Source organism: Tamandua tetradactyla, chromosome 20 (genome assembly GCF_023851605.1).
Source record: "Tamandua tetradactyla isolate mTamTet1 chromosome 20, mTamTet1.pri, whole genome shotgun sequence".
NCBI lineage: Eukaryota > Metazoa > Chordata > Mammalia > Pilosa > Myrmecophagidae > Tamandua > Tamandua tetradactyla.
The window spans coordinates 21,102,506-21,119,985 of NC_135346.1; the positions used below are offsets into that span (position 1 = coordinate 21,102,506).

General features: G+C 37.0%; 1 pseudogene; it reads left to right on the forward strand.

Annotated features, from left to right (window-relative positions):
• The first annotated feature begins 802 nt into the window (after nucleotides 1-802).
• On the forward strand, nucleotides 803-1,458 carry LOC143664297 (protein ZNRD2 pseudogene; annotated as a pseudogene).
• The last annotated feature ends 16,022 nt before the right edge of the window (nucleotides 1,459-17,480 follow it).

Consider the following 17,480-nt stretch of genomic DNA (forward strand, 5'->3'; position numbering starts at 1 on the left):
TTTCTCTAACAGTTATTGTACGTGGCAATGCTTATCTTTGGAACCACAGAACTCCTACTCTAAGTCTTAGGTGTCACACAGTTACCCAAAGTCCCAGGGAAATACCAGGTTATGCATATAGCACAGCCTCTCAAAATCTAGAAATAACAATTACTACTCTGGAGTAAATGTGACTGTTATAAGGGCATACAATCTAGTCCCCTATTTTCTTATAAGTCTTTTCTAAATGAGAACATACAATATTTGCTTTTTTGTTTCTGGCTTGCTACTCAGCTTTTTCTTATATTTGGTACCAGAAGAACTGTTTTCTGAAAAGGTAGAGATATTATCTCTGTTATTAGCAATAGTCCTCTACTGTTGGGTTATACTAGATAAGTACACCCTACCTCAGGGCATTCTAATACAAGAAATTTCTAGTTTCCAAGCTTTGGAAAAGCTGCTCTAAAGTCTTCAATTGAGGAATTCTATGGTAATAAAATAATTGTTAATAAATATCTACTGAAGATTTCTATGGTTAATAAAGTAGATGAATGAATTTTCACCTACTGTAAAAAATCCAGCATGCTAAGAAACGGAAATTAGTTTAATCAAATATTGTTAAGATCAAGTAAACAGACCTATGTACCATTCACTGATAATCAGTAATCAAAGAATTAGAATAACCCCATTAAAACTGTTCTGACTATAACTGAAGTTTTCTGAGATGATTCAGAAGGCAAGGCAAAACAGGTGAGACTGAGCTCATCTACATGGAAATGATGAGTATTTCTGAGCTGTACAGTGGAGAGAGAATTAAGAATGAATGTCCCGTGAGGACTTGCACTGCCGGGCCCTGCAGCTGCCGGGAAGTGGAGGCAGCCGGCTCGGGCAAGAGCTCCAGGTGCTTTGTGTCTCTCTAGGAGTCGTCGATTTCTCCGGCGAGCCCAGGACGGAGGCGGAGACGCAGGTGGCAGGCGACGAGAGCGTCAGAATGGCGTCTAGCGGCTCCTGGACCACCATCTGCTGCGCAGTTACTGCAATTTGGACGAGTCGTCCGTACACTGCAGGACCAGCCTTCCCCAAGACACACTGCAGAAAGTCTACCGCGTGGGTCGTCAGGAGCGCGACTCAAGATGTAGCTAAAGATAACCCGGCTCTGAATGCCCAGGCTACCCAAGCTAGGAGCACCAGCTGGTCTCTACCGCAGAGCTCCCCTTGGGCCCTCAGCCTCCAGGACTCCCGTCAGAGCACCAGGTAGCTGCAGCAGAGCTCAAAGCTGCCCAGGGGCCACCCCCCCCCCCCTACCGGGCCCTCAGATGCAGATGTCTTGCCTTGCACACAGGGGCCCTCCTACAGAACCTGACCTGGGCCTCATATGAACTGAGCTTTAGCACTTCCCTGGAGATGAGCATCCAGCTACGTGACCTTATCCCTGCTAATGCTGAGGCTTTGCACAGCCGGCAGCAGCTGCAACACTGAGAGATGCACCTGAGAAAAACAAAAACAAAACAAAACAAAAAGAATGAATGTCACACATAGCCTCATTGATTATATTTTGGAAAAGTATGACAATATAATCTAAAGAAAAAGTTATGTATGTGTTGTAGTGGCGTTTCTGACTTACATACCATATTTATGTGTTAAGAAAATGTACGTTCTTTATTTCCTCTCATTGATCTGATCTCTGCCATGAGCCCCCTATTCTGGCGAGTAGATGGGAAGAAAAGTAAATCAAGTCTCTCCAGTCTATTAGAGTGAGCCAATAATATAAACACTCTCTTCAAATGACTCAGTCTTTGTTTTGTCTTACAATCTTTAGGTTTATCTGAAGGATTTAGTTCAAATTTACATTTATTAGAATTATGTATTTGATTTAATTATTTGGATTGAAATATGTAGCAGAATTTGTGCTTTCTAATTACAACATGTATATATAAATTATCAATGTAAAAAATCTAACAATATTTTCCCTCCTGAATTAAACAAGATCTTAGATGCTTTAAGTTCATTCACTTCCATAGCCACTTCTATGCTATTGTTTTAATCTTATATATTTTTTCTTTAAACCTCTCCCAAACATCACCAGCATCAATCATCATTATCATCATTATTTTGTTAGATTTATTCACTTATTTTCTCTTTTCTGATCTCTTTATTCCTTCTTGTAGCTTATATCTTCCAAATAAGATCAGGATACTTTTCCATAGAGTATAATCTTTAGAAATGCTTTAGTATGTGGTCCATTGGTGGCTGACTCTCATCTTTTGAGGTCTGAAATATCCTTATCTCATATTTTTATAAGATGTTTATGCTAGGTTTAGAATTCTAGGTTAATTATAATTTTATATCAAAACATTACCAATATCATTCTATTATTTTCTGGCTTTCATTGTTGATGCTAAGAAGTCAGCTCTCAAGTCTGTCACTACTTTAAAAGTAATCTATCTTTTATGCATATTTTAAAATTTTATTTTCATCTTCAGTGTTCTTCAGTTTTAGTATGGTATGTGTTTTCCAGTCTATTCATTTTTTTTATGGCTAGATCTGGCTGTCTAATATGTTCTTAAATTCACCCACTGAGTTTTAATCTTTCTGCTATTACATTTTACATTTCTGGTAATTCTATTTATTTTTTACCCAGATTTGATTGGTTTATCCTTCATAGTTTTTTTTCTTTCTCTTTTTCTTTTTTGCTGTTGTGGTTGTTCTCTCCATTTATTTTCAAATTTGACTTTTATTTCTTTAAATATAGTAAGTATAGTAATTTTAATGTGTCTGATGATTGCATTATCTGAAATCATTGCATGTTGCTTCAGCTGGTTTTGTTTCTGCTGGTCTCACCACTGGTGCCTTTTTTCCAAGAAGGTTTAATTATTTTTAACTGTGAGTCACTCATTTTTCTTAGAATTCTATATTTGATAATTATTTGAAGCCTAAAATGAAGATGAATTATTCTGGCTATAATCTGTGTTTATTTCTTTACAGATCTCTCAGTTTGAGATCAAAATAAAGTTATATTCTCAATGCAAGGGTTTCCACCCCAAAACATCCAGTTTCAGTAAATTCAAGCTACAAAACATGAGGGCTAGAATGTGGTTCCAAATTCCTAGCAATGATTCCTACTGCACCCTACTGCCCCCACTACCAAGATCAGGAACAGTACCTGAGACTATTTTTATTGCAGTCCCGGGGTGGAAGTACCCACCTCACTTAATACTCAAGTATATCCCTTTCAGGGTCTCTCCTTTAGTAGGGGAGAATGGCCTATCAGACTTCCCATATTTATTGAGTTTGAGTCTTTTTCACCTGCTCCTTTGTGTTAGATGAGGCTCTCAAGACTGAAGCTCAATTTCCAAAAGCCTGGAAACAAAGGGATACAAGTTAACTACTAATACATGCAGTAATATGGATGAATCTTAAATGCATTATGCTAAATGAAAGAAGTTAGTTGCAAAAGGCTACATAGTGTATAATTTATACAGGGATAGAAATAAAATCAGTGGTTAGCAGAAGTTGAGGGTATTGGGATGAGAGAATTGAATATAACAGTGCATGGGGGAACTTTTTAGGGTAATGGAAATATGCTGTCTTGATTGTGGTGGTACTTGAATGACTTCAAATGTTTGTAAGAATTCATCAAACTGTATACTGTAAAAGAATGAATTTTACTGTATGGAAATTATATCACAATAAACCCAACTTTAAATGAAACAGATGACACACACATGCACACAAGTACACACACACAACTGAATATCAAATGTATCCAGGCCTGTACATGTCCCTGGGGTGAAGCTGGTATCAACAGTCTGATTATCTTCCTGCATTCCTCTATGGCAGGGTTTTACCTTTTTTTTTTTCATGGGCAGGCACTGGGAATCAAACCCAGGTTGCTGGCATGGCAGGCGAGAATTCTATGACAGAATTTTGTCCATACGTTCACTGCTGTATCCTAGCACCTAGAACAATTCTACCATAGGCCCTCAAAAAATATTTTTAATTGAATTAAAAAAATGGATTTCTAAGCAGTAACCTTAAATTTTTAAAGACAAAAAACACTTTGAGAAGGTGCAAAGACAATCTATGATAATAAGAAAAAACACTAAACTTCAAGGGAGAATCTGATTTACAGGACAATTTCGTGGCTAATTAACAGTACAATATGGATAAGCGATTCCACTTCTCTGGGTCTCAATTTTTCCTCACATGTGTTATTGTGAGTGTTATCTGTAATGTTATCTTGAGCTTTATTAAATATCAGAAATAAATTGTATTTCTTTCAGTGTCTTAGAGCATACCAGGAATGAGGTATCACTTAGTAAATATTTACTGATAAATTATTGCATTTGTTATGATTTTTACCTTGGGAGTGGGGCAAGAGGAAGTGCTTAATTTGTATAGGGATTCCCTAGAGCCTCATGAAACTGAATTAGAGTGAATTAATAAATAACTGGGGTGGTTAGGCAATCTTAGAACAGTTAAAGAATAATACTTTTTAAATGATCCTAAAATTATCTAAAAAAAGACTTCAAAATGTTCAATATTATTATCTCCTGATGGTGGTTTCTTACTCTTGCTTATCTGTATTAGCTAATATTTAGTAGCTAATGAATATTGATTATGGCATAAAAATAAATACCCTTTAAAATTAGTAAATAAAATTTACATCTATCCATAAGGTGATTTGAAGGGATGGTGGTTTGGAGCTTTATGTACCGTAGAAAAACGTGTTCTTAAATTTAACCCATTCCTGCAGTGTGAACCTGTTGTAGGTCGGACCTTTTAATGAGGTTACTTCAGTTAGGGTGTGGCCCAGGATGAGTTTTAGTCCTATTACTGGAGCCCTTTATAAGCAGAATGAAACTCAAACAGAAAGAGAAAGCCACTGGAAGCAAGAAGCTGAAATTCAAAGGAACCTGGAAGAGAACTGAGAGGTCTGGAGAGCTCACAATGTGCCTTGCCATGCGGCAGAGGAGCCAAGGATGGCTGGCATCCAGCTTTCAGGAAGAAGGTTATCACCTTGATGATGCCTTGATTTGGACATTTTCCCAGCCTCAAAACTGTAAGTGAATAAATTCCCATGGTTTAAGCCAACCCATTTTCATGGCGTTTGCTGGAGCAGCCTAGGAAACTAAAATAGGAGGTTACTAGAAGTATTGAGGCAGATCACCCTAACAGAGAGAAAAGAATGATGAAATTTACTCCTTTTCCTTCCGAGTTCTTCAAATGCACTATCCTTTCATTGACTCTGAACCTTTGTACATACTTTTCCCTATTTCTAGGCCACTGTTTCCCTTCCTCTTTGCCTGGATAACTCCTCATCTTTCAGAACCCAGCCTTTCCTAGCCCCCATTTCCCACCTGCAATTTTGAGCTCTTCTATTAATCTATATCCTTCTTATGGTGGCTTGTATAGTATTTATTGTTATAACTTAATTTTCTGTCTTACCGATTAGGAGTCAAGTCTTCTGAGGCAGGAATGGTGTCCATTTCATTTAATATCACATTATTATATTTTCAGATCCTATAATAAGCCAAACACATGGGAAGTGCTTAATATATTTAAGAACTGAATGACAATCGTCATGACTGTGTGATAGGTGAAATGAAACAACATTTAGATGTCCCTTGATTTAATACTTCTGTGGAAAAGAGTTGGCACTGGTTATTTAGTGATAGCATTCTAAAACTCCTCAAAGGAGTACATAGGAAGTATGTGAGAGCTCTGTGGAGTAGACAATTTCTAAGATTAGGAGACCTAGTGATCACAATGGCAATAACTGAAAACAGCCTTGTCATGATAAAAGCTAGTAATATAAAGAATTAGTTTTCAAACATCAATGCATCACAAGCAATCATCAGAAAATGCTTCGAAAGCTATTGGTTTAGATAAAATAGGATGTTCAAAAAAGAATTCTCTGAGCTGAGACTCAGCATCAAGGGATTGAAAAAAACCCTAGAATGGGCTGAAATTCAGCATCAAGGGATTGAGAAAACCTTCTCCACCAAAAGGGGAAAGAGTGAAATGAGACAAAGTGTCAATGGCTGAGAGATTCCAAACAGAGTCGAGAGGTTATCCTGGAGCTTATTCTTACGCATTAAGTAGATATCACCTTGCTAGTCAAGATGTAGTGGAGAGGCTGGAGGGAAGTGCCTGAAAATGTAGAGCTGTGTTCCAGTAGCCATGTTTCTTGATGATGATTGAATGATGACATAGCTTTCACAATGTGACTGTGTGATTGTGAAAACATTGTGTCTGATGCTCCTTTTATCTACCTTGTCAACAAACGAGTAGAACATAGGGAATAAAAATAAATAATAGGGGGAACAAATGTTAAAATAAATTTAGTTTGAAATGCTAGTGATCAATGAAAGTTAGGGGTAACGGGTATGGTAGGTATAATCTTTTTTTTTCTGTTTTCGTTTTGCTTCTTTTTCTATTGTCTTTTTATTTCTTTTTCTGAATTGAGGCAAATGTTCTAAGAAATGATGAATATGCAACTAAGTGATAATATTGTGAATTACTGATTATATATGTTAATGTTTTATTTCATTTGTTAAATTTTTTTAATTAATAAATAAATTTTTTTAAAAAGAATTCTCTATGAATAAGTTTATTTTCTATTTTAAGGCTTGGACCAGGGATTTGTAACTACCTCAGAAGAGGGATTTTTTAAAAAAAATTATGATTTCACTGTTGTAAATCATAGGCAGAGAATAAAATAGTATCTTTAGAGTGTTAAAGAAATTGTGACTCAGTATTTCCCTTAAGCAGCCACCGTTACAGTGAAACAATCTGTATGCTTTGACCCATAAGAACAAGGAATTGTGAATTTAGAAGTTACTCATTTATTTCATGTTTATATACATCTTGGCAATACGTGTAATCTCTATCCCAAGTAGCATTATTTAAAAGGAATCCAAGCTGTGTAATATTTTCACAATGGATTGTTACATTAGATGAGATTTTTATTTTATCAATTCACCGAATCTGCTCTTGTCAAGGTTACAAGTCATTTTATCTTTCCATCTCAAGGCTCAATGTTCTAAACCTCTCAGCAGTATCCACCTTCTTCTTGAAACAGTTTCTCCACATGATTTTCCAGGCATATTCCCCACTGGATTGCGTTCTACCACACTAGTTATTCTCCCTTCTCCTCTGCTCGGTCTCCCATTTCCTAGATCTGGATTGCCTTCTACCACACTGGTTATTCCCCTTTCAGTCTCCTCTGCTAGCCCTTCCCATTTTCTAGAGCTCTAAATGCTGAAGCGACCTAGGATTGGCCATCCTCCCTATCTATATTAATAGGTAAGAAATTTCAGTTTATTGTTGCTTTAAACATAGTTTGCATAATCCTTACTCTAAAATTCCTTTTTCTAGACATGATTTCTTCTTTAAGTTCCCAGACCCAAATATTCAGTTGCCCTCTTGACATGACTTAGATGTTTAACAAGCATTTCAAATTTAGCATGCTCTTGGGTAAAATTAATTGGCTGTCCACATTGGTGTTTCTGTGAGTGACTCCCTTTTCCAAGAAGTGACAGGGACTTTCTAAAGAGCTAAAAATAAAAGTGGAACTTTCCCAAAAAAATAAAAATGGAATGTACCCTGCAAAATTGCAATTGACGCAACAGCTTGAAGTAAGTTGGCTTCAGTCTAGTAGAGATAACCTGTCAGAAATAGACAAGTATGCTATAATAACCAATCCTGGATCATTCCTCTGCTTTTTAAAACCCTCCTTTATAATAAGGAACCTAAATTGCAACCAATTATGGTAACTTCCCCTTTGAGAATCCCCTAATGCCTTTATAAGTCAATGTAACTCCTAATCATTTGAGACTCTTAATTCAGTTTGAGCTCTTCCTGCTCAAGTGATTTCTCTTGCAATAACCCATTATATTGATTATTACTGGTGTTTCAGTTTCTTTAACAATGCCCAAAGTAAATTCTTGACTTTTTCCATCCCAAAACTAACTCCAACTTTCCCCATACATGCAATTGGCACCACTATTCATCCAGATGCCCCCAAACAAACTGAGCATTACCCTTTTTTTTAATTTAACACTCCACATCCCAATCTGTCTAAAATCGTGTCGCTTTTATTTTGAAAACATATCCCCAATCCAACCAATAATTATTACCTTCAGCACTACAACCCTAGTTTAAACTATCGTTATCTTTGTCCTGTATTACTACAATGGTCTTCTAACTGTTCTCCCTTCTTCCACCTAAACTACAACCAGACTTTTTTATAACATAAATTAAATCCCCATTCAAAACTTTTGATTGGCTTCTCATCATTTCCTTTCTTCTTTGTAACATCATTACTACCTCACATAATACATGTATGTATTTGTAGACTCCCTAAAAGCAGGGACTTTTCTTTTTAAAAAAAAACTTATTCTGTGTCCCCAGAGCCTTAAAGAGTACCTGGGATTTAATAGATACTCAATAAATATTTGCTAAATGAATGACTATATCACCAAGTGTTTAAAAAACCTTTGGTATTTGATATTACAACCTGGTAACCAGAAATAACAACGATTGTCTGATGATACCTCTCTTTGTATATACACCCTAGGATCATGCTTAGAGCCCCATGTACAGATCTTTTCTCATGTGACTCTAACAAAGAATTCCATGTTTTATTATTAAAATATCTTTTCTTCAACTGCATGAGTCATGTGATATGCTATTTTCCATGAAGAGGCAATTTATAAATTATCCTTTTAAATCCAATTAAAAGATGAAGATATATATGTGACACCTATGGGTCTCTATTTGCACGGTGTTTTCCCCATGAGTTAATGTGATGGAGAACTTGAAACTTTGAGTTGTGTTTCAAAGTGGAAGAAGTAGGCAGGAGAAAGAGTATCAGAGTTGGAGAGAGTTGAAGATGCTATGCTGCTGACTCTGAAGAAGAGGAAGAAACCGTGAGCCAGAAATCCCCCTCTGTAAAGACACAACATATATTTTAATATGAGAAGGAAAGACAGAAACCAAGCAGAGCTGTTAAGCATCAAAACACAGATCTAAGCTTATAATAATTTATTTAGTTTTCCCACAAAAAATTATTGAACTCCTACAGTGTGTAAGGCACCATGCTAAGCACTGGGGAAATGACAGAGAAAAAGATAGATAAGGTCTGGACTCTCGTGGAATTCATATTAGAGCAGAGCAGTTAGTGAATAACTAAATATATAAATGATTAAAAACTGTGATTAGTATTCTTAAGGAAATAAACATGATGCTGTTCTAGAAAAAAAAACAAGAGGACTGTGCTAGGAAAACTGATGTCTTTCCAAAAATGTCCACATCCAAGTCCATAGAACCTATAAATGTGTTATGCTATATTGCAAGGGGGGAATTGAGGTTGCCAATCAACTGACCTTGAGATAAGGATATTATACTGGATTATCTTGGTGGGCCCAATGTATTCACAAGTGTCCTTAAAAGTGGAAGAAGTAGGCAGGGGAAAGAGTGTCAGAGTTGGAGAGAGAGTTGAAGATGCTATGCTGCTGGCTCTGAAGAAGAGGAAGAAACTGTGAGCCAAGAAATGCAGGTGGCTTTAGGAGCTGGAAAAGGCAAGGAAACAGATACTCTAATTAGAGCTTCTAGAAGGAAATCACCCCTGCTGACACCTTGATTTTAGCCCAGTGAGATCCATTTTGGACTTCTCATCTTCAGAACTATAAGATAATACTTTTGAATTGTTTTAAATTCAAGTTTGTGGTCATTTATTACAACAGCCATAGGAAACTAAAAGAGGGATTTTAAATAGGAGAGTCAAGGAAAGCTTTTCTAAGGAAGTATCATTAATCTGGGAGTAGAAGGTTTAGAAGGAGCATTTCTTGCAAAGAGCTGGCAATAACATTTTCCAGGCAGAGAGAACAGCGAGCTCAAGAACACCAAGACTGACGAGAGATTGATATGTTCGAGCAACTGATGCAAGGCCAGAGTAACTCAAGTGTGGTGACTGAGGAATAAAGCGGTTAATAAAAGATTGGAAATTTAGATAGGAATAGCTTATGCAGGGCCTTGTAGACTACATAAAGAAATTTTACTTTCAGGGCACTGGGAAGACATTGAATGGTTTTAAACAGGGGTATCACATGATCTGTTGTATCTTTTCAAAAGTATAATTTTTGTTGAAGTATATCCTACTTAAAGTACACAAAGCTTAAGCTCAATAGATTATTACAGAGTGAATACACCTGCATAACTAGCATGTAGATCAAGAAATAGAATATTACCAATACCCCTGAAGCCTCTCTCATGCCCTCTTTTCAATCTTTATCCTCACCAAAGGTAACTAGTATCCTGACTTCTATCATTTTAGACTAGTTTTGCCAATCATTGAGTTTTATATAGAGTTATAAAAAAACGTTTTCTTCGGTTTCTGATTTTTTTCTGCTGAGCATATGTTTGTGAGATTTATACATATAGTTGCATGTAGCGGTCATTTAAAAAATCGTCATTGATCTATAAATTGCTGAATATGGCTATAACGATATATTTATTGATTCTATTGTTGATGTACATTTGGATTCCTTTCAGCCTTGAGCTCTAATCACATTCCTGTATATGTCCTTTTGTACACATGCGTAAACATTTCTATTGAGTATAACCTAAGAGCGAAATGACTGAGTCATAGGGTATACAAATATTGAACCTTAGTAATTCCTTCCAGACAGTTTTCCAAAGAGATTGTATCATTTTACATTCCACCAATAATGTGTGCCAGTTCCATTTAATTTAGCCATTCTGTTGGGTGGGCAATGGTATTTCATTATGGCTTAAATCTCCATTTCTTTGATAATGATGTTAAAATTTTTTCATATGCTTATTGGCTGTTTGGATTTTCTCTTTCATTAAGTGCTCATTTCACTGACTTAGTACTCAGGTCTTTAAAAGATAATTCTGTCTTCCGTGGGGAGATTATATTAGACAATCCTAAGCACTCATTTGGGTCTTGGTTCAACATGAATGAAGTTTGGTATATGCATAAAGATGTATTTTACAAGTGCTCATCCACAGAGGGATTGTGACAGAAACACACATATGTGGGACAACACCATCAAAGTGAAATGTATCTGTATCAATCATGAAACTGAGTCAAGTAGTATTTTCTGAAAAGTGTTGAAATATACTGTTGAGACACTTTACTCTCGTCCTGTCAATACCAAAAGAGCATCATACTCTTTTATGAATTGAATTTATTAATGAAATGCTGTCTTTTAAACAAAAGCAGTATAGCAATTTAATGATGGAGGGAGAGAAAATGTAATGCTGCATAAAATTTAGTCTAATGGCTCCCAGAAAAAAAAATCATTTTACTAATTTGGAAACAGAGTTAGATGCATTCTGAGATATAATACTCAGAATTTATATTTGTGGAAGAGAAAAGACATGTCCAATTAATGGAATTGCTGATTGCAGCCAAGAATATGCGGCAAAATCTTACAAGGCAAGGTAAATCCATACTCGGTAGCAAGTGGTATGCCAGTCCAGAATGCGGAGGGCTCCGCCCAACAATGAACTAATTTTTACAGCTTGTTTTATTGCTCTGTCCTGCATTCTGGCAGGCTGTTACTCATTGTCTCCCCGCCACCCCCCAACCCCGTGAGCTAGTTTGCTTTGTCTCGTTTTCAAGATGACTCAGCCACATTCTTACAGTTTCATTGTTGCCTTTTCCCTTTCCCCTCCTTTCACCCTCAATTTTTGTTCTTAGAGTAGCAAAGCTCGGGCAGAGCCTTTTGTTGTTGTTTCAGTACATTGAGTTATCGGCCCTGAGAAGTAAAGTCCTTCTTTTGAACCATCATAGGTTGCATTAGTCCTCTTACAAGCCTACATCTGGCCCTTTCAATTCCTTGAGATTAGTAACTCCAAATATCTATGGCTTCTGAGGGTGGGGCTGCTTTTCAATCCCGCGCCTTCTTGGAGCAAACACTGAAATCGCCTCTGCAGCTCTAAGACCAAGGAGATACTCGTCATAAGAAGTGCGGTGCGGCTACAGATCCAAGGCTGACAGAGCAGGCACCCTGCCAATTCCTGAGCGCGGCTCTCTTTCCACCACACCTTCCTCGGCTGGGTCTATATTTGAAGAGCCTAGTAAATTAATTTCCCGGGGGGCGGGCGCGGGGGCGGGGTCTGAGGGACGAAAAATGTAGCCAACTCGCCCTCTGCTGGTTAAAGATCTAAATTAGCGCCTCCAAAACAAAGTGGTAAAGAGACAGCAATCCGTATAATACGATGAACAATAGCTAAAACTTGCTTTAATTTTAGCCTATTCGTCGATTTTAAACAATTACTTGTTCTCCTTTAGCCCCACCTGTTTCCCTTGCACTGAGATTTAATTAGACTCCAATTCTAACCTGTAGTTGCCGTTGATACGCTATCGGGTTCTGAGCCCACTTTCATTTGCCCTTATTTTTGGTTTTTTTTTTTTTATGGTCCACGACGCGAATTAAAACCCCCCAAAGTACCCTTTTTGCCTGTCACTTCAAGAACCCACCTGCGTTTCAGTCAAATCAGTCTCTTTACCTTAGACAGTAATTTTAGTCGAACGAAAAGACAGTTATTGTTTGTGCTTTTTAGACTAATTAATTGGGGCGGGGGGAGGCGGGAAAGGCAGGAAAAGCAGTCCTTCCCCATGCTGGTTCCTTAGGAACGCTGACAGGCAGCTTTGTGCAAGACGAGGTATTGGCCGCCATAGCTCACACAGATTTTTGTACCGCTTTTGCTGCCTTAAGCATTTTGTCGGAATGAACCAACACTCGCAAGTGGATAATATAATAATTGCCGCACAGATGGACACTTGCAAGAATGCACTTAGATGCTCGCGGGCAATGAGAGAAAGAAACAGTATTTTGCAAAATGGAGTATTATTTAGACATTAGCTTGTTCCTCCGCCATCCTAAATGCCCCAAATTTGGGCGTTCCTACCCGTTCTCCCCCAACCCCTTTTCTGGCATTGTAAATTAAACAGTCACGAGCTCTTGGAACCAATTGGGATTGGCCGGTTCCCTTGTCAGGTGAAAACTCTCCGCAGCGAGTCATGGGAACGAACTGGGCGGTGTCGCTGTCCGCATCCAGGGTGCTGACTCTAGGCGTGGCTTGAGAGATTTCCTTTACATGACAGTTTCCGGTAGGGCGGGGACCGAGTCCGGCTGCAAAAGTGGATCCACCTGCCATCTGGTGGTCGTTAAGGAAAATGCTTTTGGTAAAGTTCAAAAAGTACTTTGGATTGAGACCCTAGGCTCTGAAGAAACAAGTTGGAAGAGTTCTGGAGGTGGGTTTGAGGATATCTACCTATTTTTTAAAGCCAAGAGTTCTGGAGGTGGGTTTGAGGATATCTACCTATTTTTTAAAGCCATAGAGAGGTATAGGAGAATTGATAACTTCCAAAGTAATCTCTCACTTTTATACAAGAAAATAATTTACAAACAGGTTTAAATTTCCCCAAGTATTCTCTTCCAACACATCTTGTTGTCAAATAGGTATTTGAAAAGTATTTGTATATATTAGGCATTTACAAATATTCCCCACAATTTCACAGAATATATTTGACTAAAAGAAATGTTAAGGAAGTTCTGCCTTGTCAGCCAAACACAATAAACGAGGCTTATTTGAGGGTAATGGACATCATCTTTACCCTGGAATACTGCTCTGAGCTGCTTCTAGAAGGCAAAGAAGTGTGGTTATATTTAGGAAGTGCTTAGAAGGAATAGGAGTTCTAGGAGGAAAATTCTTGCTTCTTTTCTTTTTCTTCTAGGCCTGGTATGTAAAAGAGAATTGAAAAATACAGAAAATGTATGGCATACTTATTTTTTTCACTTTGATGGCTAACTAATTTCCGACTGTGAAATATGTACGTTCAACTTCAGAAAGGGAAACCCTCTCAAGTTGCTTGGTAAGGAAAGATTCTTTGATAGATAATGGAAGAAAAAAACAGAACAACAAGGTAGTGAAATACTTCATTCAAATGTTGTTATCTTTATTTTAAAATACTATGGAAAGTTGGGTACTTAGTTTCAGATTATATGATGTCAGAATTCCAACTGTCCCATCTTATTTCTATATCTCTCAATTAGTTTAACAGCTCTCTTCCCATCTTTTGAAACTAGTGACTGCTATATATCCAGAGTCGTACTATATATTTGATATTTGGGTTACAGAGAAAAATCAATTCTAGAATACTGAAGGTGAGATGGATTTTCTTTCTCAGATAAACAAACAGACTTACACTCTCAGAAAAAAATAGACCCATCCAGGAGACACTCTTAGCTTTATCTGTCAGCCAATACCAGTTAATATTTGGCATTCTTATAGATATTTTCTCATTTTCTCTTTTATGAATCTTAACACAGAACATAATAGCTATTTCTGTTTTAAGGTGTCAAAAATATTGACAAAATATTAATTTCAACAAAAACCTAGGTACCAAATTTAGGTGTGTTACTTGAATTTTCTCCAATTACAGAAGGGGAAAATCGGTTAGAGCATGACAAAGAAGAGATTTATCTCTTCTATTGTATGCTTGATTAAATTGGGAAGTTCTCCCAAACACTTGTCAGATTTCGTAGAAAGACACCTCTAGCCTCTCCTGCCAGGGCCAACGTGGAAAACAAATAAGCATGAATAAGGGTATGGAAGCCATCTGTTTAAAATAATATAACAATGAGAGTGTAATATAAACCTGTTCTATAAATGGCATTGATTGATATTATGGCTTCTTATGTTACTGTGGAAGAAGGAAACATTATACGCACTTGCACATGGTAAACACTATGAGGCATTGTCATTTATAGCAACAGATGGGAGATCAAGAACAGCTGCAATAAACCGAGGTGCCTAAGAAAGACTTCTATCCTCTCAAATCCTCCTGTTCCTGTCAAAATGATTAAGAAACTTCAAATGCATGAAAAGACACAATAGAAGAATAGAATTGTAAAATAGTAGTAAATTGTAAAACTGCAAGTTTTTTGGGCTTAATACATATATATGAAAGAAAATTTGAGGGGATCCAAGATATCAATATTCTTTTAAATATGACCATGCCAATAAATATAATCAGTATTGAAACTCTAAGACTACTTGAAGTGTCGATACAATAATAGAAACAACAAATAGCAGGACATTCCAGTACTCTAGTTAAGATATTTTTCTGAAAGAAGTTGAAAATATTTGCAAAATTCTCAGGAGAACAATTTCAGAAGCATTTCAATCTATGTTGTAAAAGTAAGCAAATGATAAATTTTACATAAATTTCAGGATAAATTTTAATCTATACTAATTTTGTAAGCAGGAAATATAGAACCTTATTTGGCAGAACATGGGGTAAAACGAATTTGTTTTCCAATATGCAACTAATTATATTTCTCAGGATAATCTGAGTACATTTTCAAAAGGAAAAAAATGGCATTCAGGAAAAGAGTATAATAATTTGAAAATCCTTTTGTGTATATTTCAAGATTTACATAATGAGTAAATATATCAATCCTGTTGGGAACCAGAGATTTTTCACTTTAGAACAAGGGAAATATGAATATGAAATGGGGGAAGAAAAGACAGAACCCTGTGGTATTGACCTGAAGGTAAAAATACCATGATGGTACACACACACACAGACACACAAACACACACACTTACAAAAACTGGTATGTGCTAATGCAGGGAAGTCTCATCCATAGATGCTGGAAACCACTGAGTAATAGAATTGCTTGGAGAACAATTTCATTTCAAAGAATCTCTCCACAAATCATTAATTATAAAAAGAATTAAGAGGTACCTTTCCAATTGAGAAATTTAATGGACGCCATGTAAACCAAACTATCAAATTTAAAATCACCAACAATGAGATAAAATTACGTCTCCTGATGTGATGCATGGAGAAGGACACACACCACCTATGTGGTATTCCCGTCAAAATATTTAACCTGAATCTAGTTATAAGGAAATGATTTTTAAAATCCAAATTAAGGGATGTCTGGCTGCTAAAGCAAATACCATATAATTGTTGGCTTAAACATCAGGAATTAATTGGCTCATAGTTTCCAGAGACTAGAAGCCTTGCTTCCTTTTCCTGGATTGGTGTCTTCTGTCTGGCCAGCAATCTTTGGGGTTTCTCAGCTTTTCTGTCACATGACAATACACATGGCAGCATCTTCTTCTCTCTCTTCTGGGTGCTGTTGACTTTCAGCTCCTGGCTACTCCCGGCAACTTTTCTTTCTGTGTCCAATTTCCTTTGCTTATGACTTCAGCCATACTGGATTAAGGTCCACCCTGTCTCAGTTTGGGGATACCTCAACCAATAATATTTTCAAAGGTCCTGTTTAAAAATGAGTTCTCATCAACAGGACCAGTGGTTGGGACCTGAACATGCTTTTTGTGGGGGTCAGAATTCAATTCTCAATAAGAGATATGTAGTAAAATTGCATATCTAAAAATGCAGTGTCACGGAAAAGAATTTGGTATTATGAAAACTAATTGCAAAGTACAATCCTTGACACAAAGGACATTATTGGAACAATTGAAGAAATTGGAACATGGAGGGTATATTAGATAATTGTAGTTTTGATATTAAATTTCCTGTGTATGATAATGCATTGAGCTTATGTGGGAAAATGCCCCTGTCTGTAAGAGGTACATGTTGAGATATTTAAGGGTACTGTGCCACAATGTCTGCAACTACTTTATAAAACAACAAAATGCTTATATATTGTATCTGTTGGCTATTGACACATAATAAAACTCCTTAATATTCATGTTCATAGTAGATTTCTAATTCCATGATCTTTTGGTATGTACATATCCTCACCTGCCAGTCTTCACTAGCCTCCCTAGTTTTACCATTTCCTACGCATCTGTACTGCTCTAGATCATCTATGTCATCAGAAGGAAAGTTGGAGTTTAAAGCTTGGGACTGTATAACACAGTGGGTCTTGTGGTGGACAATGTCTGTGCTCCTCCCCCACAGGCTGCTTCCCAGAGGGGAAGAAAGACATTTCGCCCATAGCAGGGGCTGAGCACAACCAAGCTCCAATTGTGGAATTAATTAACAAATTCTAAATACTAAAAATAGGCCCCCATCTCAGAGGAACCTCGAGTAAAAGCAGAGGTTGCTGCTTTTTGCCCAGGCTCAGAGGGGGCAGGGCTGACAGAAAGGAAAAAAAAAAAAAACCCAAAAAACAGATTTTTGGGGATTTGAAAAGGTCTGGGCCCTGAAGGAAAGGAGGGGGCGCAAAAAATCACTGAGAGAATTTGTGACCAAGAGACTGGCTCTACAAGAAATACTAAAGGGAGCACTAGAGACAGACAGGAAAAGACAGGAGAGAGAGAGGTGTGGAGAAAAGTGTGGAAATGAAGACTATAAGTAAAGGTAAAAAGAAGAAAAATTAGATATGACATATAAAATCCAAAAGGCAAAATGGTAGAAGAAAGTTCTGTTCATACAGTAATAACACTAAATGTTAATGGATTAAACTCCCCAATCAAAAGAC